The following is a 24,160-nucleotide window of genomic DNA, read 5'->3' on the forward strand; positions in this document are numbered from 1 at the left end:
TAACAGAGAAGATGGGAATGCTAAACGAGAGGGAAAAGAAATTAACTTTTCAGTACAGATAGTCCTCTCTGAACTCTTCATTTAGTGACTGCTCAAAGTTACAATAGCACAGAAGAAGACATACTTTCATATGGTCCTCAAAATTATGGACACTGCAGCACCCCCATGGTCAGATGATCAAAATTTTAGCCCTGATGACATTTATGACCATAGGGTGAGCTTCAACTTTCAACCTATTTCTTCCCCCTTTTTCACCACCTGTTCTCTGCCGCCCCTGCCACCGGGTGTTCAGATGCCACTACCATCCTACGTTGACCTTCACCATCTTTCTCCCCCTGTTGATGAGGTGGGCATCGCCTAGCCTGCAAAGCAGCTACTGGCCACTTGAGGGCTTCCTGAGGCCATGGGTAGCTTTCTCACAAAGCTTTGGGAAGGCCTTATGAGGCTTTGAGGGGGAAAAAAAACCCTGCAGGCCAGCTTAAGAAATTCTTCCTTGGCCAGTGACTGCTTCACAAAAGGCAGGCTGGGTCTCTTGTCAGTAGCAGGAAAAAGAACATTATGACAGTCAAAAGAGGGTGGCGGGGCAGCAGAGTGCAGAGTGACAAGGGTGCAGATGGAGTTCAGGGTGCTGGTGGGCAGATAGGCAGGTGGAAGAAGCTGAAGCAGAGGCCTGTATAGAATTATTACCTAATAACTGCATCATTTAGTGATGGAAATTCTGGCCACAATTAAAACTGTTGAGCAAATCTATAACTGCTTGTATATTCCTTCAAATAGATTCAACAATATTCACAAATTATTTTGGGTATTCACTTGTTTCTTGACAATTAAATATTAATACCCTGTATGGCCAAATCCAAAAGATCCTCTGTCATCTTATGGTTGGATTTTCACATTCTATCTTCCTTTGTTTTAGCTTAGAGGGCTTCATGAACCTAGATATAATGGTTTGTGAAGCATGGTTTATAACTTAATATTTTGCATGAACATAGCCAAATATAATTTATTCAGTAAACTGTGGCTTAGGATAATGTGCAAATTTATATGGATTGAATGAGCAGCAGATATACAGGGCATTGAAAACACTAACAAAAAAATTAATTGATTTTGCTGCTCAAGTACTACATCTCCTCCACTTAGAGACAAACAACCTACTCTCCAATAAACAATTTGGTTTCAGAAAAAAACTATCCTGTCATCTGCAACTCTTACACTGCAAAAGCATATGGACTACACAACTCGATCAGGGCAAAACAATAGACGCAATCTACATAGACTTCTGTAAAGCTTTTGATTCAGTGGTACATGACAAACTACTCCTAAAACTAAAATCTTATGGTATCTCTGGACACCTGCATAACTGGATAGAAGCATTCCTGTCAAACAGACAACAGATGGTCAAAATTGGGAGTGTTCTATCAAATTCTGTACCTGTCAACAGTGGTGTCCCCCAAGGCAGTGTTCTAGGATCAACTCTCTTCATACTCTACATAAATGACCTCTGTGATCATATTAAGAGCAACTGCGTTCTCTTCACTGATGATGTAAAGCTGTTCAATACCACAGACAATACTGCTACCCTTCAAAAAGATCTTGACTATGTATCAGAATGGTCAAACAAATGGCAACTTCAAATCTCAAAAATAAATGCTCTGTCTTACATATTGGAAAAAAAAATCAGAAAATAAAATACAAGCTGAATAGTCAAGACCTTGTTGATGATCCAAACTCTGTCAAGGACCTTGAAGTACTCATCTCTAATGATCTAAGTGCTAGAGCCCACTGTAACTACATAGCCAAAAAGGCATTAAGAGTTGTTAACGTAATCCTATGTAGCTTTTTCTCTGGTAATATCACACTACTAACTAGAGCATACAAAACATTTGCTAGACCAATACTTGAATACAGCTCATCAGTCTAGAACCCACATTACGTATCTGATATTAGCACAGTTGAGAAAGTCCAGAAATATTTCACAAGAGTTCTCCACTCCTCTACTCATTGTAGAATACCTTATGCCACCAGACTTGAAATTCTAGACCTAGAAAACCTTGAATTATGCCGTCTTCGGTCTGATCTAAGTATGGTATATAAAATCATACATTGCAATGACTTACCTGTCAATGAATACTTCAGCTTCAACCATAACAACACAAGAGCACACAATAGATACAAACTCAAGGTAAACCGCACCAAACTTGATTGCAGAAAATACGACTTCAGCAACAGTGTGGTCAATGTCTGGAATACTCTACCTGACTCTGTGGTTTCTTCCCCAAACCCCAAAAACTTTAACCTTAGACTGTCTACTATTGACCTCACCCCTTTCCTAAGAGGTCTGTAGGGGGCATGCATAAGCACACCAAAGTGCCTACCATCCCTGCCCTATTGTTTCTTTTATTTTTCTTATATGTACCCATTTCATGTATTCATAACTAAGTATATACTTATACCTATTATCTTGTATGCGATTGACAAATATAAATAAATAAATAAATAAATAATAAATAATAAATAATAAATAAATAAATAAATAAATCAATCAATCAATCTGTTTGCATTACCTTTACAAACTGGAAAACTTGCCAACAAAGGCACTTAGTATTCAGGATAGTACAACTGAAGATTAACAATCAAGTAATTTCAGCAACTATCTATGCAAACATTCCCAGGATTCTTCTGGAGAAGTGAATACATTTCCATTGGTTAAACTAGTCTGAATCTCTAGGTGTGGATAACCTAGATATAGTTTACTGAAGCTGCTGTTTGACCACATAACAGAGGTAAGTTTGTAAAATGTACAAAAGTTACTGATTTCAAGTTCCAGTAACTCAAGAGGGACATCTGATATGGTAGTGATTGCCCTATGGCCTGATACACCAGTCCAAGCATGTCAACCATCTATTTCACATACCACCAAAAGTCAACTTGCTTTTTATAAAGCTTAGTCATTCACCACAATGCAAAGCCTAACTATAAACTTGCATCACATTATTACATGCTTCAGTCATGTAGGGTATTATTTTCTTTATTGCATGATTCCCTAAAGTTATGCTGTACTATGAAATCCAAACGGATTGTCGACCACTTTCACATTAAGTTCCTAGAGCTTGAATCTCAGCGGTGGTTTTCCTATTTTGTTCACATGCCGGGACACAAAGTCTTGTGGCAGATAATAGCTATGTTTGGAACCCTGTTCTGCTCAGAGCCACAATTTGGTGGCAAAATTGGCTGAAAAGATCTCCAGTCGACATTTAAGAATGGCAAAATAGATCAGGAATGATGTAATTCATAGTGAAGAAATGTCAGTTGGGGAAGAATTCTGGTGATCCTCCTTATACACACCTGCTCAGTTCCACCTGTAACCCTCTCTCAATTTCTTTTCTCCCTCAATTGCTTTTCCTAATGATAATCACAGAAATAAGGGAAAAGTAGATGAAACAGTATGGTTGTTTTATTTTAAAAAATGAAACAATAAATCTTCCCCATTCAATGTAACCCTCCTAGCCTGCAAAATAATTATTTTTATTTCCTTGAAACTGTTTGATGATCTGCAAGTTTACAGCTGTGTCATCGTCCCCCCACCAATGAATGTATTTACTTTGGTCCTCAGAGTCTGAACAATTCTTACAATATTATAGATCAGTTTTTTTCCTTTTGCATAGCTATAATACCCTGATTCAAAGTCAAAGAGAATAACTGTGCATTTACATTTTTATCTCTTGTAGGCACCAACCCAGATGGTAGGTACAACAGGATTACAGAAAAAACTAGATTTGTTCAGAGGACACTACTAGTAATGCAATGGTTTCCAGAAGTATGCCAATATTTTAACAAAATGTTTTAAAAAAAGGAGAGTAAAGACAATGAAAATGCGGGTGCGGGGGAGGAACTGTGGGCATCCTTAAGCATTCCTTTTGGTAAGAGCACTGAAACTCATATCCAGAGTTCTTATATATGCAAACAACCTGGAACAAGGCTGGAATAAGAAAATTTGCGCTGCAGCTCAAGTTGAATAGTTACGTGCTACACAATCTCCCCCTCCCTTCAAAAGTTTTATAACTGTAACCGTTGTGGCACTTTTTAAAATGCCCTTTGTCACAAAAGTTGCCTGTAAGTTTCACACACCATGAATAGTATTTACAGATGCAATTAGTGTTACATAAATGTCTGGAAACCTCTTTGGGGCTTTAGCAATTAGTGGAAAGCCTGGTGTGCTCTTGTATTTACAACTCATGACAAGAATTGCCTGCCCTCTGCACTGCCAGCATACCAGCAGAAGCAAATACTGTCAAGAAGGAGAGCAGGCCTAGGTTCAGCTTTTCATTTTTCCTTTTTTCTCCTCCATCTGTTAATTAAAGAGAAAGTAAGTGGGATTAGCTGGGGGTGGAGCAGTACTCTGAATAGGATAGCATTTCACATTGATTATTAAACCCATGCCTTTGTGAAACAAATCCCCACATTCAAAGACAACTTTGATATTTAAAGCTGCCTTGCTAACTTCAGAATCTAGGCCTGAGTTTATAGAGCCCTATAAATAGCCATTTGACCAGTAACAGGAGAACATTCAGTCTTTTCATTTCCCATTCCCCAGTTTTATGATGTGTGAAACTCACCATGAACACGAGAGACAAAAGATGCAAGCATAGTGGCCCTTAACAGGAGACCAAGAGGAATAATCCCTGTGGGTCCTCTCTCTTCCTCTTTTAGATAACTCAATACAAGAGTCAAATGTTTCATTTGTCTGTGAAGCATTTAGGCAACAGTAAATATACACCAGAGAAGACAAATGTGATCCTATTGAGGTGGCAGTATGATCTTGCCATCACTGATGTGTGAAACATTAATTCAAAGCTGATGCCAGGACACTTATTTATTTGAATTATTTGATTCATAGTGCATTAGAAATTTTGATCTCCTATGACTTAAACAATTCAAATATCAGTAACTGATTAACTTATTGATGAAAATATATAGCTCACTTAAACATTACTTGGAAGTGTGGGATAAGACAAAAGGGCAAGGCAGATTCCAAGACAAGAAGCCGGACATCAGCAAGATATAATTAATCATGTACGTGCAGGTAAACACTTATTACAGTTAAACTAAACTTCTTATCCATCATTTTTTTTCTTTTTTTTATAGCCCTGGGCTTTTGAGGGGATTTCCATCCAAGAATTAATCCAATTGAACCTTTATCAGTGTTTTTACCAAGGTGAGCTAAATGCTGTCATTCCAATAAGGCAAGTAGATACATATTATTCCAGCATTAAACTATCTGCACTTGGAAGACTTTAAAGTTGAGTTCTTTGAAATATTTTTCTAAGGCTCAGTGTCAGGTTATTTGCTAAGAAAGTAATTCCTTATAAGTAATTCAATTATTATTTAAGGGTCAACTTAAATAGGGCTTCCTGACCTGTCCCTAAACTACCTGTCCCATCCACTGCTGACATCGCCCAGGATTGACTAATGGCACAAGTTCCTATTGGAGGTGGAGCTGGCCACATGTGGAAATTAGCTGTTTCAAGAACAGCTAATTCTGAAAGACTAAATTCAACTGGTTAGCTTCAGAGTCTCAAACATAGACATGGGGTAAGAACCTATAATTATATCAAAATGATGTTGTATACACCATGACTCATTAAAATATTGAAAAATGATGTGTATATTATTTTGCATCTTCATTATGGATTTAATGAAGTATCTACCTTCCTGGACACTTTGGCATTTAAGTTTTGTAAAAGAGTTTTTCCAATACAGGGGAAAATAGCACTCTGAATCAGGTCTTCAAAATTTCAGACAACCACTGGATGGCATCAAAGAGTTCCTTTTCTATATTTTCTTGCTGCCATCTAGTGGCCTGCAAGGTTCTTCGCAGATAAGATACGGTATACAAGGAGGATGGCAAGATTATTCCATGTTCTAAAGATGCACAAATTGAAGGTACAGACTGATACCAGGATATTTATTCTGAAAATATTACCAAAGCCTACAGAAAGATTATGAAACTGAACTAGGCTAAAGAAATGTCAACATTTTAGAAAGCAGACTGTTAGTAAATATAAAACAGGATTCTGTGAAACACATCACTTTAAATACGATTTAGGAAAAATTAGAAGTGCTCTCATATTGTTTTTGCTCAGATGCTTTTGCTTCCCTGGGGAATATGGTTTTTTTCTGGTCAAAATTAAGAAACTATATAAAGCTATTAGGAATTCTAATTGAAACAAGTTTGGATCACTGAATTTGATCTTTGGGTGACTGGTATTACACTTGTGATATATGGTACTCTGTTTTAATTTTAATTTTAATTTGCATGTATGTATGTATTTTAAGTTGTCCTCCCTTCATTACCTGAAAACTTTTTTTTAAGCCCTTCCAAATCTTCATTTGGGTGCCTACATCATTCCTTTGTCTAAAAGAGAATTTATATCACAGAATTTAAAGACTGGGAAACTGTCCAATGGAGGGTAGCTTTAGATCACAGGTGGGGAACTAGGGCCCTTTTATGACTTGTGGACGTCAACTCTCATGCTGGTTCAGGAATTCTGAAAGTTGAAGTCCACAAGTCATAAAAGGACCATAGTTTTCTCACCTTGCTTTAGATCAGGGGTGTCAAACTCACATCGTCATGTCGTCATCACATGACATATAGGGACTTCCCCCCTTCGCTAAACCGGATGTGGGCATGCCCAGTGCACGATGCATCCAGTCCATGGGCTGGGAGTTTGACATCCTTGCTTTAGATAGAATATGATAGAATAGCCATATTTCTGAACTGTAGTCATATACATGAGCAAGCAAATTATGTCCCAGAGAGTAGAAAATAAACAAATGGGTTCAAATGACCAGAAAGTTTGAGTCTAAGTAAGCATTATGAAGAAGTTACTATTAGCACAAAGTTACTAGAGTAAACTGTCTGAGTATTGTGATCTAGATGTTAAGTTTGGAAAACACTGGACTTGTCCTCTTTGAAAGCTCATTAGGCTAAAACTGCCCCTTTGCACTTCTATGGGTTCCATGTTGCCTATGAAATACATATTCAATACCCATGGGCTTTTTCAGTTACCATATCTTTGCCAAGAGCACTATACCATTGTTCATAATGGCATGCTTCCAAGAAAGAAAGAAAGTGGGCCTATTCTCATTAAGGCATCTTAACAGCAGTCTGAAGTGGTGCCATAAGAGTAAGCAGGTAGATTGTGTGTGTGTGTGTGTGTGTAAAGTATTTGCCTTTTCTTCATCATTACCATGTGAAAAAGTCTGGGACATTATCCTTCCCCTGAAAGTTGAAAAATTCTGTTCTTTCCCTTGCTGATGCCAGCCACACAACTGGTCTTTCAGAGGTGCCTCCTAATTCAATCCTGATCTACTTAGAGTGAGTTCCTAAGTGGGAAAAGAAATGGCTTAGATGAGCAGTGATGGCTAACCGTTTCGGCACCGAGTGCACATCGCCAAAATGCAATATGCCTGGGTCCCCGTGCATGTACCCCACGCCTGCGCATGATCCCCGCCCTTCAGTACATGCACGCATGTGCTCCGTCCCTGCACATGCCCTCCTCCACATGTGCCCTGCACATGCTAGCAGAAACCCAAAGACCAACTGGCTGGTGGGAGGCATGCACGCATGCACGGCAGAGCTGAGCTGGGGCGACGGCTCGCGTGACCAGAGAGAGGACTCCGCGTGCCACCTCTGGCACACGTGCCATAGGTTTGCCATCCCGGGCTTAGAGAAACATATTTTCTTTTACTTCTCTGCTAACGGTGTATGCTTTCTAATGTAGTTTTGTTAATGAGTAGACAAATTTGCAGTGATATCATTTATTTGTTGCAAGGAGGCTATTCTATGTTATCAGTTTTTCTTTCAGAAGTAGTCCTGCTTTTGAAATTGATGGCTGTGGATAATTCTCAATCTCAGGATAATGGCGCCACCTTCTTGTCAAGGAAGGATGTAGCAATTGCTGAAACATTTCTGAGATTTCTCCTCTCTCGTCATTCTGCACAAATTCTTAGATGGAAAAGCAAATCAAGAGAAAGTTTAAGCTGGAAAAAGAACTAATGATGTCAGTCCCACTTGTTAATATTTTCTGACTTGTTGATGTTTCAATGTTTCCTGGGCTGGGATTTAAAGAATTGTCTGTTTTTGTATACAATAATTCTACTGTATTCCTATACAAAAAGGTTTTTTCCCCTTCCTGCTAAGGAGGAATATAAAACAAACACACTTGATTTGCAATGTGTACCTTATTCAAATTATGACACATAACAGATGATACTATAAAAGAAAAAAAACATTTTCTTTCCCTAATTTTTCTTTACTAAAAGTAGATCTCATAAAAAGTCTCATTGGCTTGGCTTAGTGAATTGATTCTCCGTTCCATTTTAATTATCCCCCAAAAGAATGAATTAAATTATTAAATTAAATTTAAATATAATTAAAAAGGATGTCAAAACCCAGTAATTTTGTAGTTAGGAAAACCCAGGCAAAGTGTGCTTCAAAACAAAACAAAATGTTTCACAAGTTTTACAATTGTTTCATTTATTTTGTTATTTAAGACTCTTGAAAGAAATATGAAATCAGAGCATATGACTAACGCCATGAAATGTACCCTAAGTAAATTGAAAGCATGGCAAACAATGACCAAAATATGCAATCACTGGATGTCTGACTAAGCCACAAAAACCACTTAAATTAGTATACGTGCAGAGGCTAATGGGACAAGTAAGCAAGTGGATATGAATGGTTGCTCTGTCTGTTCCCCAGAATACACTGCGCAGCTAGAAATAAGAGATACTCATGAAGCACATAGGAAGGCTAATGTTTACTCAAGGCACTTCTAGGAGTATGTAACTGAAACTATTTTTTTTTCTCGACAATAACTTTCAAGTCCTGTAAGTCTTACCCAACCTGGTGCTCTCAAAATGTTTTGGATGACATGAGCTTGAGTAAGCATGATCAATGTTAATGGGTTACAGAAAATATGTGAAGGGCATCAGGATGGGAAAGGCTGATTAAATGTTTTGGAACAAGAAGTAAAATATGGATCCATCATAAACACAGGAAAAATGGTAGATGCTTCAGGATGAGGGAAAGTGAAGAAAACTCTCATAAAAATGGAAGAAGAAATATTGCACTCAGCATTGTCTAAGGAGTGTTTGCAGACTGGTTAGTATCTAGTTTCTAGTTTTCTTATTATGCAGCAAATGCCAGGAATTGTTCTTGATGATCCATCATATGGATCTCTCCTGAAATTCACCATTCAAACCTGTGCATTGATATAGGAAGCATCCTTATATTGTTTTACGGTGTACATCACATTTTCATGTTTTAATTTATCATATCCTTAGTTCACATTCACAAGCAGATTTCTATTTAAGAGTTGTGATACCTGTTTAAAGGACTTTCTCATACAGTACATAACTGAAGGAAAATTGATCTCACAAACAAATCACACATTACAGAGTATTTCTTAAACAGACTGGTTTTAGGGGCCAACCCACAGTATGCACTGAATTTAGATTGAAACACTATGCCAGGTTCCTGTGGAAGATCAAGTCCCCACTGCTAATCACATCCTGAAAGGTACAGTTACTGCAGATAGTGCTTTCAGAAGATGGATTTTCTCTAAGAAATTAAAACAGAATCCCAGAATATATTCCAGATCCTGGGTACATTCCAGTTAGTTGCAGCTGTTTTCTTTCCAAAATGAAACTGGGAAGTTTTATGCATTCATTTTAGACAGTAGCTTGGCCACCATAATGGTCCTACCCACTCACTTTCTGAATCTTATTATTGTCGGAATTTGCAGCTGCCTATGTGGTGCAATCCTTTGTGAAAATGTACCAGATTTTTGTAAGATTATTTACTAAGCACATTTTCCCCCCGTGGCTTTCTGTGGATTATAGAGCATAAACTAAGAATAAGAATAAGTGACCATGTGGAATCATCTTGAGAAATGAACTGTTGAACTGATCTGAACAGAAATTAATTCACTGCAGAATGTATTCTCCTAAAGAAATGATGGTCCCTATTGTCCAGTCATTTGGACACTTGCCAAGCCTCTTGTATGCTTATAACCTGGAGCCATATTTTCTGAAGAATTAGTTTTTGGAATAGATGTATTCATTAAAAAAGAGCAGATAAAGTCTTTTATAGTATGGCTTTGTTCTGTCGCTCCAGAAAGATAGGGATATTCCATGAAGAGAAGTCTTCTCGCCTATAAACAAAATTGCCAAGGGAGTTATCTCTGGGCTGGGGGCAGCATGTCTTTATACACAGGAAAGCAACGGGGAGAGAAGGGTATGTCACTCCCTCCTGCTTGCACCCTAAGAACGGCCTTGGCCTGATGTACTTTAGCAACGGCTGACTTATATATACATTATATAGTACATGCTATTACAATAAAGATGAGAAAATTCCTCAGATAAGATTGCAGCTTCAGACAAAATATTCTACAACATAGTGAAAAATGTACTGCAAAAGGGATTTATGAAACAAACATATTTTTTTACACAAAATATGTAAACAGAAAAAAAAATATGAAAATGTTACAAAGCTTACAAGAAATTCCCATAGACAATATAAGATCTCTTCCTTGAGAAGCAGGACTCAAACCAGTAGAGGAGAGCAAAGTTTCTTTTGTTTTTCTCTCTCTCTCTCACATACATGCGTGTTATTTAAACACAAGATAAATAGAAATCCAGTCAATTATGTCCATGATTAAAAAAAGATGTAGAAGATAAACCATGCTTTTAAAACTCTATGGAATTTAATATTTTTTAAATTATAGGGGAGTAAACACACAAAACTCCCCCAACAAAATAACCAACTAGCCTAAGGTGAATACCCCATATGCTGTGTTATCAAGCATAGTTTGTTCCAATGGTACTGAAGATCTAAGGAAACAGTAGGAAAATCCTACCATTTGTTGTTAATTTAAGAGCCATGGTTCCTCAGTGGTAACAATGCAGCATTGCAGGCCAACTCATTGCTCACTCCAGTTCAATTCTGAAGGGCTCCAGGTTGACTCAGCCTTCCATCCTTCCGAGGTTGGTAAAATGAGGACCCAGATTGTTGGGGGCAATATGCAGACTCTGTAAACCACATAGAGAGCTCTGTAAAGTACTATGTATATAATTTAAGTGCTATTGCTACAACATGCTCTTTCCTACTTCTCCTTCACAATTCTATGTATGACATCACTGCATACTCTACCAATGATCATAATTAAATAACAGACAACTGTATCCTGTTTACTAAGGAGTGTCAGTTAACTTTGAAGTTGAATTCCATTTTTTGTTTCAGAACTTATTCAAATTCTAAAAGTGAACGAAGATGCCAATCTGAACCCTTTAATTGCAAATCCAGTTCTTAGCTTTCTTACTTTGTTGGGAACATTCCTTTCTTGGATTGTGTCTTGTAAAATAATTTGCTCTATATCCCTTCAGACTTTAAATTCCTTCCTCCAGCCTGCTCCCACATCTACTCTTAGCTTTGCTGGGAAAAAAAAAACAGTTGTTCTCACATGTAGGGGATCAACCTTGAAAAGGCATCATCAAGCCGCATGATTTGGTTTTAAAAATGAAACAGGTTGTTAGAGAGGAGAATGGTTGGATTTGAAAGCAAAAAAGTAAAAAAAAAAGAATGCTTAGTGTCCAATTTACTGTTGCAGTAAGCTAAATTTATTTTAAGATAGTTTGAATTTATTGCATTGATACATTCCTTTCCAAGAGATATCCAGTGAACATCATGAATTATGGAATTTTGTGGAAATATTTCCAGGAGGCTCTGACTCAAGATACTCCTTTTGATTTGATTGTTGCGTACCATGAAGATATTTTTCACTCCTTGTGACCACAGGGAGTATTTCTATAAAAACCTACAGAATCAGTAAACAACTTTTAGTTAATAGTAGTCAGTGTGAATGGTGAATTTAACATTTAAAAAATGGCTAAAAGTACTTGGCATTCAGAATGTTACTATTTGTGTATAGGAATCTGGTTCTCTGTCTGTCTGCTTCTCTAAGTCATAATGATTTGTAATATTTTTCTAAACTTCTTTAAGAATTTGCTTATAATGAGAACACATAAAAGGATAGAGAAAACCAAGTTGGTGTGGTTTTTAAGGCATCGGGATAGAAACTGGGAGATGGTGAGTTCTAGTTCTACCTTAGACCCAAAGCCAGCTGGATGATACTGAGCCAGTATCATATATATGATACATATGTACATGTAATTTATATATATAAATGTATGTATGTATGTATGTATGTATGTATGTATGTATTCTTAAGTTTTCGTGGGTACTTACATAAAGCTGAATAATATATATATATATATATATATATATATATATATATATATATATATATATATATATATATATATATATATATGAATGAATGAATGAATGAATGAATGAATATATATATGATATATAAAAGATATATAAAAGAGAACAAAAGGTTCAATAAAGATTAGGTAACTCACAAAAGGAAGTTTCATTTGCAACCCCTTTACATTAGATATAATGTGTAAAATAATGTGTAATGGAGATATAATGTGCAATGGAGGGCAAGCTGAGTTCAAATGGTTAGAATCAATGAAAAAAGAAGGATTACAATATATTAACTTCTATACAGATTTTTATATTTAAAGGAGAAGCAGTGAAATGAATGGAACTGAAATCACTCATGACTGGTCGATTCCAGTTTCAATGAGCTTCATCATTTTGTTTTAAATATGTCTGTGTTTGGTATTGAGAAAGAACCTCTGCTGAAATCACAAAGCATGAATGCAGTGTAAATAATTGCACAACACTTCTTAGCCAAATCATGAGATAAACATGTTGAGATTTCTCAGGAATTTGTTTTTATGAAACTAATGTGGGTTAATGGCAGAACATTTGTTTAATACAAACTAAGTCAGTTCCATTCAGAGGTGGTATTCAGCAGTTCTGACCAGTTCTGGAGAACCAATAGCAGAAATTTTGAGTAGTTTGGAGCAGCAGCAAATACCACGTCTGACTGGAGATTTTACAGTCTCCTTCCCCTCCTTCCCCTGCCACCAAGCCACACCCACAGAACTGATAGTAAAAAAATTTGAATCCCACCACTGGTTCAATTTCTCTTTGGTATCTCCAAATTAATATTTTTTTAAGTAGCAGAATGAGAATAAATTTTAAATAAGATCCTTGAGGACACAGAGCTGGCCTAATTGGGCCATGCATCAATTTTATATAAATCCTTCTATTTCTGTTGTCCAAAGTTGAATGTTGCTATTGTATTAAACTTCAGACTCAGCATTAATGAAACATACCAGATTTGGAAAAACTGGTCCACAGGGTTGGGGAGCTTCAAGGTTTGCAAAAAGAAAAAGGGGAAAAAAAGGGTGGGGGGGAGAAAAATATTACAATATCATTAGGAAAAAAAAAAAAAAAAGCAAGGTCTATGAAAGATAATCAAATTAGGACTGAGTTTATGAGAATACCAACTGCCTGTCGAGGAATTTGGAAAATTAAGGAGGAAGATAAGGTGTGGAATACAGAACAAGCATATTCTATAATGCAATGCTTTGTTGCAAGTCCTACTTAAATTTCTTTTAAAACCACTTCTGGAGAAATGCCATTATTGTTTTATAATATTTACAGGCATCCTAGAACATATCTGAAAATAAAAAGTGTACTCTAATCCATTATTATGATCCACTCTAGAATTATTGTTTGTCCTTGCAGACAATAAATGTATTTTAACAATGAATAATGTATGGATTATAAAACAGTAAACAGGAAGCTGCCTTATCAAAGTCACACTGATTGTTCGTTTAGTTTAGCATTGTTAATATCACCAGAGCTTCAGCCAGAAATCTCTTGCTCATCACTTGATACCTGATCCTTTCAAAGCAATGCCAAAAATCAAATCAGGGACTTTGAGCCATGGGCTGCTCTCAAGGCTGATATGTCTATATTATATACCAGGAGTGAGGCAACATGCAGATTTCCAGATATGTTATATGATAACTCTCTTCAATCTACTAATTTGGTCAATGTTAAGCAATTTGTTACTAGCAAGAGAGTCTAAGTCCAAAATGCTTGGAGGACATCAGGTTTGGTGACAGTGTCAGGCACAAAAGATCAGGCCCACACATGAATGTCTGATTAGACTGGTTAATTGCTACTCATGTCCCTACCCAGGAATATTCTCAACTAACGGAGTTTGATAAGGATCAACAGAATTCAAGGGAGGTTGGACTTAACTTGCTTGTGGCTACATAGGGATTCTAGGCTGATCCTGCTTTTAACTTCACCCCCAGACTCTGTCAGTCCTTGTCCTATAGATACTTTGCTAACACCAACTTGCACTAGTCTTCAAAAGCTTAAACCAAAGTTTTGACAGCCATCCTTCTTTTTGTTTTTACTAAATAAGCCAAAGATGTAATATGGCAGAGTCTTTTTGTAGCTCTGACCTGTGATTTACTCCCACAAAAGACTACTTTCTTACCTTGTAAGGAAGATATAGAAAAAGTTGAACCCGACTTGTCTCAACTTCAAAGCAAGACTCCTGTAGGTAATTTCAGCCTGAAGCTTATTGGGGATTAACTCCATTGTCATCTCCTATGGCATTTTGCCCTGGAGGATGTAAAATATTAGTGAAGTAAAGAATATTTCAAAGAATATCACAAACAGCTCTACAGATTTACAGAGAGTTTACAATGAGCATTTACAAAGTGGCTTCCTTTACTATCTGTTGCTAGCTCTCCCACATCTGGGATTAAGGATAAGAGCTTTCTTGGCAATAGATGAGATTGTGTTTCAACACCTCTAATTTTTTAAAATGAAAAGCTTGTATTTGGTCCATTTTCACAGGTATTTCAACCCCCCCTCCAAAATGATAAAGTTTATCTTTTATATGTGAATATAGAATTCTTTTTGGAAATGGATTTCTAGTAATATACAATGGAGGGTGCAGCTGGACTAATAATAGAGCTATGGAAATGTTTTTAAGATTGTCTGAATGGAACTTTTTCCAATATGATTTCTTTCATTAAAAAAAAAAACTACACGAGGTCCTTTTTTTGTTCATTTCAGAATCCTAACTAGTTCCATGAAGCTTAACATCTGGTTCTCATTCTGATAACAGGAAAATGGTTCAGTTTCTAGGACAAAGATGATTCTGGTGTTATGTACCATGTGTCCTTTTGGCAGCGTTTTAATCTTGATTTCTCTTTTCCCTGAGAAATAAATATCTGAGTGATTATTTTGTGACTATGCTATCAAGTAAGTCTATTTATAAATAAACTACAGAAAGGACAATTCATGACTGCTTAATCTGTCAGTATACAGAGGAGTCCATCAGAAATAGATGCAAAAGTTCTGAAAAACGTGAGGCAAAGAAGAAAAGTATTTTTACCCCAAAATCAGAACTGTGGGGAAAACTAGAACCAGAAATGCAACACTAGATTTAGTACTCTTTATAAAAGTAAATGATTTGAATTTATAAAACTATTTAAAATAAAAGTATTTGTATAAAATAAACTACTTCAGATAAAGTACTGATTGAAATTAGCATTTTTAAAATTATTTTCATATGCTTTTCTTATATATTCATTTTTCATAGCATTATAACTTTTGTCTATTTAGAACAAAAGCAACATATGTTAATGTTGAAAACAGAAGTGAAATGTAGTGAAATGAAGAAAGATATGTTTTCTAAATTTTGTTATCTGATGTCAAATACAGAAAATATTAATTTTAGAGAAAAAAAGTAAGAAAGTGGAAAAGCAGGATATGGAATACATATTTTGCCACATGAACATTGCTTACTCTCATCTTCTGCATCTGAAGTGTTCTCACTAATAATGCTCTCTATTTCTTCCAATTCATTTCCCACATCACTGTATTGTTTTTAGGAATTTCTGAAAACTATTGTGGATAAATGTCACTAATCATGAAGTATGTATTCATCAACAGCCAAAATAATGAGGTTGCTCCTGGACACTGTTTTCAGTATCCTAATATGCTTTCTATCAATTTAGTTTCCCTTTTTTGTTTTTCTGGATAATACCCTGTTTCTCCAACAATACAGCCTCCCCCAATAGAAAGTCCCAGCATGTTTTATAGGCATGAAATGAAATTAAGCCCCTCCCCCCAAATTAAGGCCTATATTAAAACATGCGAAATGGGGGGGAATGGTGGGGGGGCTTGCCGTTAGGAAGTACTTTTGTTGTACACCCGGATATGGTGCTGCCTGCGTTGACCCCAATACGAAGTGCCCCACCAACACCGAGGTCAACATCCAAGCCATCGCCGCCCGCCCGAAGATGCAAGGGGGGGGGGAATTAAGTCACCCCAAAAAAGACAGCCTAGCCATTTTTTCGGGGCTCAAAAAAAAATAAGACCCGGCCTTATTATATGAGAAACACGGTATTTAAAATGGTCTTTGCAACCATTTAAGTATTAGACAGGCCTTCCATAAAATACAGATCGTCCATTCTTCTAGAAAGGATGGTTAATGGAATGAAATAAAAGAGATCTGGATGAAGAAAAATACACACAAAGAATGATTGCTGTAAAACATGAGGAAAAAAAAAAGATATTGTACAACACGCATGGAGACAAAAGGATTGTTGCAAAAAAATGCAGTCAAAAGAACAAAGAACAGTTAAAACACAGAAAGATCATTTTGATGTTCTTAGACTTTCTGGTTTCCTCCATATACTGCAGGGTTCTTTCTTCTATTTAAAACCAGAATCAGAATAGAGCTGGAAGGGAGCTTGGAGGTCTTCTAGTCTAGCACCCTGCTCAAGCAGGAGACCCTATACCCGTGTTTGCGAACCTATGCCATGTGTGCTGGAAGTTTCCCCTGCCACGCGAGAGGTCGCCTGGAAGAGCCCCACTGCACATGCGCATGTGTGCCACTGCCCGACAGCTGATTGTCGGGTATCTGGCACACATGCGCAGGGGCAGAGGGGGTGCGCGGGAGATGCATGCGCATGTGCAGGGATGCGCTGCGTGCGAGGGATCGTGCACAAATGCGTAGACGCATGGCACATGAGGGGGAATCATGCACGCATACGCAAAGATGCATGGCGTGCGAGGGGGGTCACGTGCGTATGCGTGGGGGGGATGGGGGCCCAGCACACATTGCCTTCTGGGTGCTGGCATGCAAGCACGTGCAATTATCGGCATGGGAGCCAAAAAAGGTTAGCCACCACTGCCCTATACCATTTCTGGCAAGTGGCTGTCCAGTCTCTTCTTAAAAACCTCCAGTGATGAAGCACCCACAATGTCTGAAGGCAAGCTTTTCCACTGGTTAATTGTCCTCACTGATAGGAAGTTTGTCCTTATTCACTGATCAAAACTTGATAACGGCACTGAAAACACATTCTGGAGCAGTGGCACAGAATCACTACAATATAGCATCATGTAAGTTAGTATAGTTGAATGGAATTGGTAATGCTTTCACACTATTGTTAATTAAGTTTGATTTCATTCATAGTTGATTGTGTTTATGTGGTTCCTTTTAGGTTGTAAGAGCAGCTTTATTCACCATCTTATGCTGTTGTCAGTTCAAACAACTGACCTTAGAAGAGCAGAGGCTGACCACCAAGAGTGGCCTGGAGTCTTTGATTATTTTTTAAAATCCCTCTAAAAATAGGAAGATTGGGCCAGGTTGGGTTTTTTTTTTTCTTTTAATAGAAGAAACATGTTTTATGTATCTGGGAATGAAGTGGAAAAGCCAAGGGTGTGTACTAATTTCTGTTCATGATTTTTATGCATTGAATTTGTGATAAACGACGAATGTCTTTGGAAAAAGACCATGGTTTTGTACTGCATTATATTTCTAGTAGGCTTCACTGATGTTCAGTTATTCATATTAATAACTTACTGCAATTTTATGAAACTTGGAGTATTATTGAATCACACTGAAGGACACCCATAGGTTATCCATTCTCTAAACCCAGGCACCAGATAATTCCCTTCATTTCTTAATCCTTTCAGATTAGAAAGAGCTCCTGGTATTGCTTAAAATGTAAAACTTTAAAACAAAATTAAGCATGCAAAATTAAGAAACCCCCCCCACATCATTTTAAAAATAAGCAGGAATAAAATTATCCTTAATTTAATACCATTGACCTGCCTGCGTTTTTATCACTTTGTTTAAAACTAAATTAGGTGGCAGGAAGTCCAAACCTGTTGGGAAGTGAGTTCCACAATTTAAAGACAGCTACAGAGACGGCTCTGTCTTATGTCTGTCCAACTATCTGGTGAGACACACAGAAGGACCTCTGAAGCAGATCTGAAACTAAGGACAGATTTACCCAGAAGGCAGCAAATTTTTAGGTCACCTGATCTAGCCCACTGGATTAATAACAAAGTTCCATTCTCTCCATTCCCTCAGCACAGAACTACTTTCCATCTCACATCTGGCACCTTGAAGCAACATATCCTCAGCACTTTGCCTTCCTGGCAGTCTCTTCTCCAGAGAGAAAAAGTATGAGGCATATTAAAGTAGTTTCTAGAAAGCCCCTATTTGAAGGCTTTTCCAAACTTGGACTGCTGTTCAGCATCAAATGCTTCATCGTTGAGAAAAGAGTGGCTTAGTTAAAATACTTCCAAGAGTTAAAATTTCAAATTACACCTTCAAAGTTCGATATTTTCTCTCAATATGTTAAATATTGGATGACATTTATATGTGGTTTGGTTCTACTCCTGTGACTTCAGCTTTAGACTAAGGATGAGTAGGCCTATAGCTCAAGGCATAGAGGAAACCAGCAGCACCTTTCCTTATAAATCATTCTAAAAAAAATGCAAATCTTTGTGTTAGTAGGAGTTGGTGCCATCAGGCAATGCTGCCCACGACCCAGCACAGCCTGTGATATCACCTTGCCCTAGAAAGAATTCTGGAGTGATTCTAGCCTTACATCAAATCCTACATTTCTGCTTGACTTATTAGTTTTAAGTAAATGTTGTAAGGAAAAGAATGATATAAGGCGCAGCTAACAGCTACACAAAAATGTAATGAAAGTGCTCATGGTTATAAAACTGCTAGATGGGAACAATGTTTCTCTCTCTCTCCCTCCTTCCCTCTTCCTCCCTCCTTCTCCCTTGTTGCCTTCTATTTGGTAGTCCCAAAGGTGCTTTTTTCAAGAGGCAACGACTTTGTTTTTTTCTTTAAAAATGTTTCACTTCTCATCCAAGGTTGAGAAGTGAAATATCTTCAAAGAAAAACAGGAAGCCCAGTTGCCTCTTGAAAAAAACACCTTTGGGACAATCATGATCTGGATGACTTGAGAGTTTCCATAGACTTCTATTCAGTATTAAGTATCATGGATATAAAAATCAGAATAAATCCAGACTATTTTATTATCATCATTAGAAGGGCAGTATTTACACATTTATTTAGAAAAATCCAATTTAAAAACCTGCATCCATTTTCTTTGGAAACATTTTCTAACATAAATAATTTATATACAAAACTTATACAAGTCCCCAAATTCCCTAATAACTCTTTCCTTCTTTTCATAAAATTTTCTTTTATACCATTCTTTGTCAAAGAAATTTGATATGATTCTAGCTTTAGCTAGCTATGATGTCTTCTCCAGCATGGCTGGCTGGGGAATTCTGAGTTGAAGTTCACACATCTTAAAGTTGCTGAGATTGAAAAACAATGAATATGATGTTTTTTATACCCTGAATCATAGCAGAAAGACAGATACATATATCCTTTAACATGAACACAAAAAATCAATTTAGAAACAGCACTTCGTTTCTCAGGTCTTTCTCTTTTTCTTTCCCACACACACAAGCAATCTTCCCCACCATACAGATACAAACAAGTGTAGATTTAAAAGTGGCAAGTTGTCACATCTCTTTTAAAATGGAAGCACATGGCATCAACTTCATTTATTTATGGAACAGAGACTTAATATTGTTCTAAGCAAAAGATGAATGCATTGATTCCCTCTGTCATACTGCCACCAAGAGGGTAAACTACATATAAAGTGCTGATTTTGATTGACTTAAAGGAAGAAAATGTAATAGTTTCCATCCAACTGTTGTTTACATAATGCTGTTGTTAAATCATTAGGAAAAATAATAAGTATGTTCAGTTCAGTGTTTTTAGAACAGTGTTTTGCTAATCTACATTACTACTGGAAGATGTCAAAGGAAGACGAGAAAAGAAGATGCCTGGGAAAAAGTTTTTTTTTTAAAGTCTGAACTTAATCTGAACCAGTTTTCTTTACTGTTTCTTCTACCATTGTATCTTTTCACATAAGATCTTATCACCATTTCATCTTCTCTTGATCCATAGGCATTTCTTGCTTAGTTGAATCTTAACCAGTAGAAGAGTTCCTGCAGGATTGTTGGTCCTGCTGAATCCTAACCAGTGGTTGCCATGAGGAGGTATCCAGGCCATGTAAATTGACCCTTCAGAAAGTCATGGTTACTTCCACCTGAATTGAATCTGAATTAGTTTATTGTTTCTTCTATTGTTATATCTTATCACAAAAATAGCAAAGCAAAAAAAAAAGTTCAGCTGTGGCTAAAGTAATCATAGTAAAGAAGCTATTTGTATTTTTATTAGATTTTAGAAGTGGTTTTGTAGTACAAGAAAGGCCCACCAGTGGCTTTCCAGATGCTGTTAGATTACAGCATCATTCTCAGCATCAGCTATAAAAATGAGATAATGGGATTTAAAATCTAATGCCATATGGAGAGTAATGGGATTTCTGGCTGATCTGGTGCTTATCTTTTGGGGACAAGATGGTTCCTTTTCAAGTAAATTCTATAACATATGTATGTAAAAATATGTGTTATTGTGATACATATTTGCACGCATACATGGGCAAGAAATGTGTGTGAAATAAAGAAAGATAGTATACTGACAGCTTTAAGACTTGTGTACTTCAACTCCCAGAATTGCTCCTCCAGTCATATTACCTCAGGAATTCTGGGAGTTGAAGTCCACAAATCTTAAACTTGCCAAGTTTGAAGACCGTTGGTATAGAAGTTCTGATGCTCATTTTATACTAGCCTCTTCCACCGTTGGCATGGAGCAATTAATTGCACAAAAAATACAGATTGCTTCTAGGTATGATTCAAGAGCTGGCTATGATATTTAAAACCATACAAGGCATAGGTAAAGGTAAAGGTTCCCCTTGCACATATGTGCTAGTCGTTCCTGACTCTAGAGGGCGGTGCTCATCTCCATTTCAAAGCTGAAGAGCCAGCGCTATCCGAAGATATCTCCATGGTCATGTGGCCAGCATGACTAAATGCCAAAGGCACACGGAATGCTGTTACCTTTCCACCAAAGGTGATCCCTATTTTTCTACTTGCATTTTTTATGTGCTTTGGAACTGCTAGGTTGGCAGAAGCTGGGACAAGTAATGGGAGCTCATCCTGCTACGTGGCACTAGGGATTCAAACCACTGAACTGACAGTAGCCATGTGGTGGCTACTGAGCCACCGCATCCCTCCTACAAGGTATACAGCTTTATTACTTGAGGTGTCTGCCTGGTCCATTCAAGCTTGGTCAATTAAAGCTAGTTGGTATACTCTAGAATCCATTGTTCAGCATCCAGGAAGTGTGTCTTTACAATCAGAGTATTTTCTCCCTGAAGTGAGGTTGCCTTGCAAATGCTAGGTAGCTTCCACTCTACTGACCTTCCAGAGGTTTATAAAGACCTGGCTGTTCTATCAGCCTTGGGAGCGAAGGTGGCTGGAGCCCCCCACTAGACATTGTGGGATATTTGGCTTGTTGGTCAATTCTTTTTCTTATCTTCTAGTTTGGTTTTAGTTTGTTGTATGTCTGTTCTTATTATATAGAATTCATTTGTTTGTTTGTATTGTGAGGCACCCAGGATCACTTTGGAGTCAGGCAGAATCAAATCAAATCAATCACTCATAAGATAAAGAAGTATATGAACATATGGCTATAGCAATGACAGAAAAGGAAAAAAACAAAACAAAAAAAGTACAGAGACAGATAGTGTTAATTGTGAATATTTCACAGACCATGGTAATCTGAAAAAAGGTAATCTGATAAATAGGCCTCTGCTTTAGAAAGGGGCATTGATATTTTCTGCCTCCTTTTCCAAGTTCATCTCTACATTTCACTGTGATTTAAAATTTTTAAAAAGTGCAACATGTTAACCACTCTACTAAATTTCACAGTCTGTGATCATGGTGATCTGAATGCTGAAAATCCTTCATTGCCTTTTTACAGATTTCTATAATGGACCTTTACATTTTCTTGAAAGTAATAATGGTGATTCTTTTCAAAATATTGCATCATTGGAAGATAATCTATACCAGGCAGATATCTATCATCTTCTAGTTTAAGGGTCATGGAATGTAGTTTTATATATAAAAAAAAATTCCATTAAAAATATTTGGAAAGGATGGGGTAATCAAAATGCAGTTGTCTAACTTGGAGATTTCTCTGTGCAAAAAGAAGTCTAGGTTTTTTTAATTACTTCATTTTCATTATTTGTTTTTTATGGCAGGTAATAAATTGCTATATATCCAAGACCATGTATGTCTATTTATTTGTTTCTTTCAAGATAAACTTGAGTTCTTTGATAACAAAATGTGTTCAAAAAAGCTAACAGTAAACAACAAATTAACTGAAAACCCCTAAAAATATGAACACAGATATTAGCATCAACAGTAGAAAAGGAAAAGGAAATTCAAGTCAACATGCAGTGCCACAGTATCCAGCAAGCCTCTGAATATAGTAAAATTACCAATATACAAACATTTTAAAATGCTCATACTTTAGTAAAAGAAAGTGAGTTACAGACACAAAATAGTGACATTTTTAAAAGCCAGCAAGCATAATTTTTTTTAGGATATGCCAAACCATATCGATATAAGTGCCAAATAGTTCTTAGTGGTGCTGTCTGCAGGTCTTCTTCTTGTTTTTAATAGACTAAAAAAATATGACCGCATAAGTTTTCTTACCATATGGAGCTTTTGAGTAAGAGTGCCAGGAGTCTGCAGCAGAATGGAGGAGAAAGAGAGACAGGAAGGGAAATTGGGCAGATGGAGAGGTTTAACATCCATGAATGAGGAATGAAGAAAAAGAAGATCTTATGCAGATCCTCTTTCATCCTGAGGTATCTCTGCACTGCATTATTCTATTAAATAGTGCAGGATTTTTAAACACAAATGCATCTGATCTCAATGCTTGTTATAAAAGCAATGCAGTACTACAATTTTGAATACAACTTTTAAAAGCATGCCATGTTTTCCATATCGATTTCTCTTAGGCAAGAAAACATATATAGACTGGGTAAAACCAAGTTTAATAGCAGTAACTGTGAGAGGGATCTTGGAGTCTTAGTGGACAACCAGTTAAATATGAGCCAACAGTGTGCAGCAGCAGCCCAAAAACCCAATGCAATCCTAAATTGCATTAACAGAGGGATACAATCAAGATAAAGTGAAGTACTAATACCACTCTATAAAGCCTTAGTAAGATCACACCTAGATTACTGCATCCAGTTTTGGTCACCATACTATAAAAAAGATGTTGAGACTCTAGAAAAAGTACAGAGGAGAGCAACCAAGATGCTTAAGGGACTGGAGGCTAAAACATATGATGAACAGTTGCAAGTACTCGGTATGGCTAGTCTAGTGAAGAGAAGGAACAGGGGAGACATGATAGCAGTGTTCCAGTATTTGAGGGGCTGCCACAGAGAGGAGTGTGTCAAGCTATTTTCAAGGCACCTGAAGGCCAAACAAAGAATAATGGAAGGAAGCTGTTCAAGGAGAGATTCAATCTAGAAGTAAGAAGAAATTTTATGACAGTGAGAACAATCAATCAGTGGTACAGCTTGCCTTCGGAAGTTGTGGGACCTTCTTCACTGGAAGCTATCAAGAAGGGATTGGACTGCCATTTGTCAGAAATGGTGTAGGATCTCTTGCTTCGGTGGGGGGATTGGACTAGGTGACCTACAAGGTCCCTTCTAAATCTGTTAATCTGTATCTCTTATAAAAAAAAAAAACTTTAGGTAGAGAAAAGTGGTCTCCAGTAGAATCAAGAGAGTCTGCTTTTCAAATTTCTTTTCATGCAAATCCATAGTGGATTTCTTTTAATCTCAAACTGCAGGGCCACTACAATAGGTTTTTACATAGTCATCTTTCATACTAATG

At 37.0% G+C, this 24,160-nt stretch overlaps 1 long non-coding RNA gene across 3 annotated transcripts in view; it reads right to left on the minus strand.

Annotated features, from left to right (window-relative positions):
* Positions 1 to 23,139, minus strand: part of LOC148132776 (uncharacterized) — a 33,752-nt gene extending 10,613 nt beyond the window's left edge. Inside the window, exons 1-4 of one of the 3 annotated variants that reach the window (XR_015749201.1) lie at positions 22,967 to 23,085; positions 14,499 to 14,626; positions 10,923 to 11,094; positions 8,578 to 10,217 (exon numbers count right to left, since the gene is read on the minus strand). This is a non-coding gene — a long non-coding RNA (uncharacterized LOC148132776). Of the gene's footprint in view, positions 1 to 8,526; positions 11,095 to 14,498; positions 14,627 to 22,966 lie in introns of those variants that run through there. The other 2 variants (XR_015749200.1, XR_015749199.1) reach the window with 2 other exon arrangements.
* Positions 23,140 to 24,160: the final 1,021 nt, after the last annotated feature.

Source organism: Notechis scutatus, chromosome 1 (genome assembly GCF_049901735.1).
Source record: "Notechis scutatus isolate UNSWTSFEM ecotype Mainland chromosome 1, rNotScu1.2, whole genome shotgun sequence".
Classification (NCBI taxonomy): domain Eukaryota; kingdom Metazoa; phylum Chordata; class Lepidosauria; order Squamata; family Elapidae; genus Notechis; species Notechis scutatus.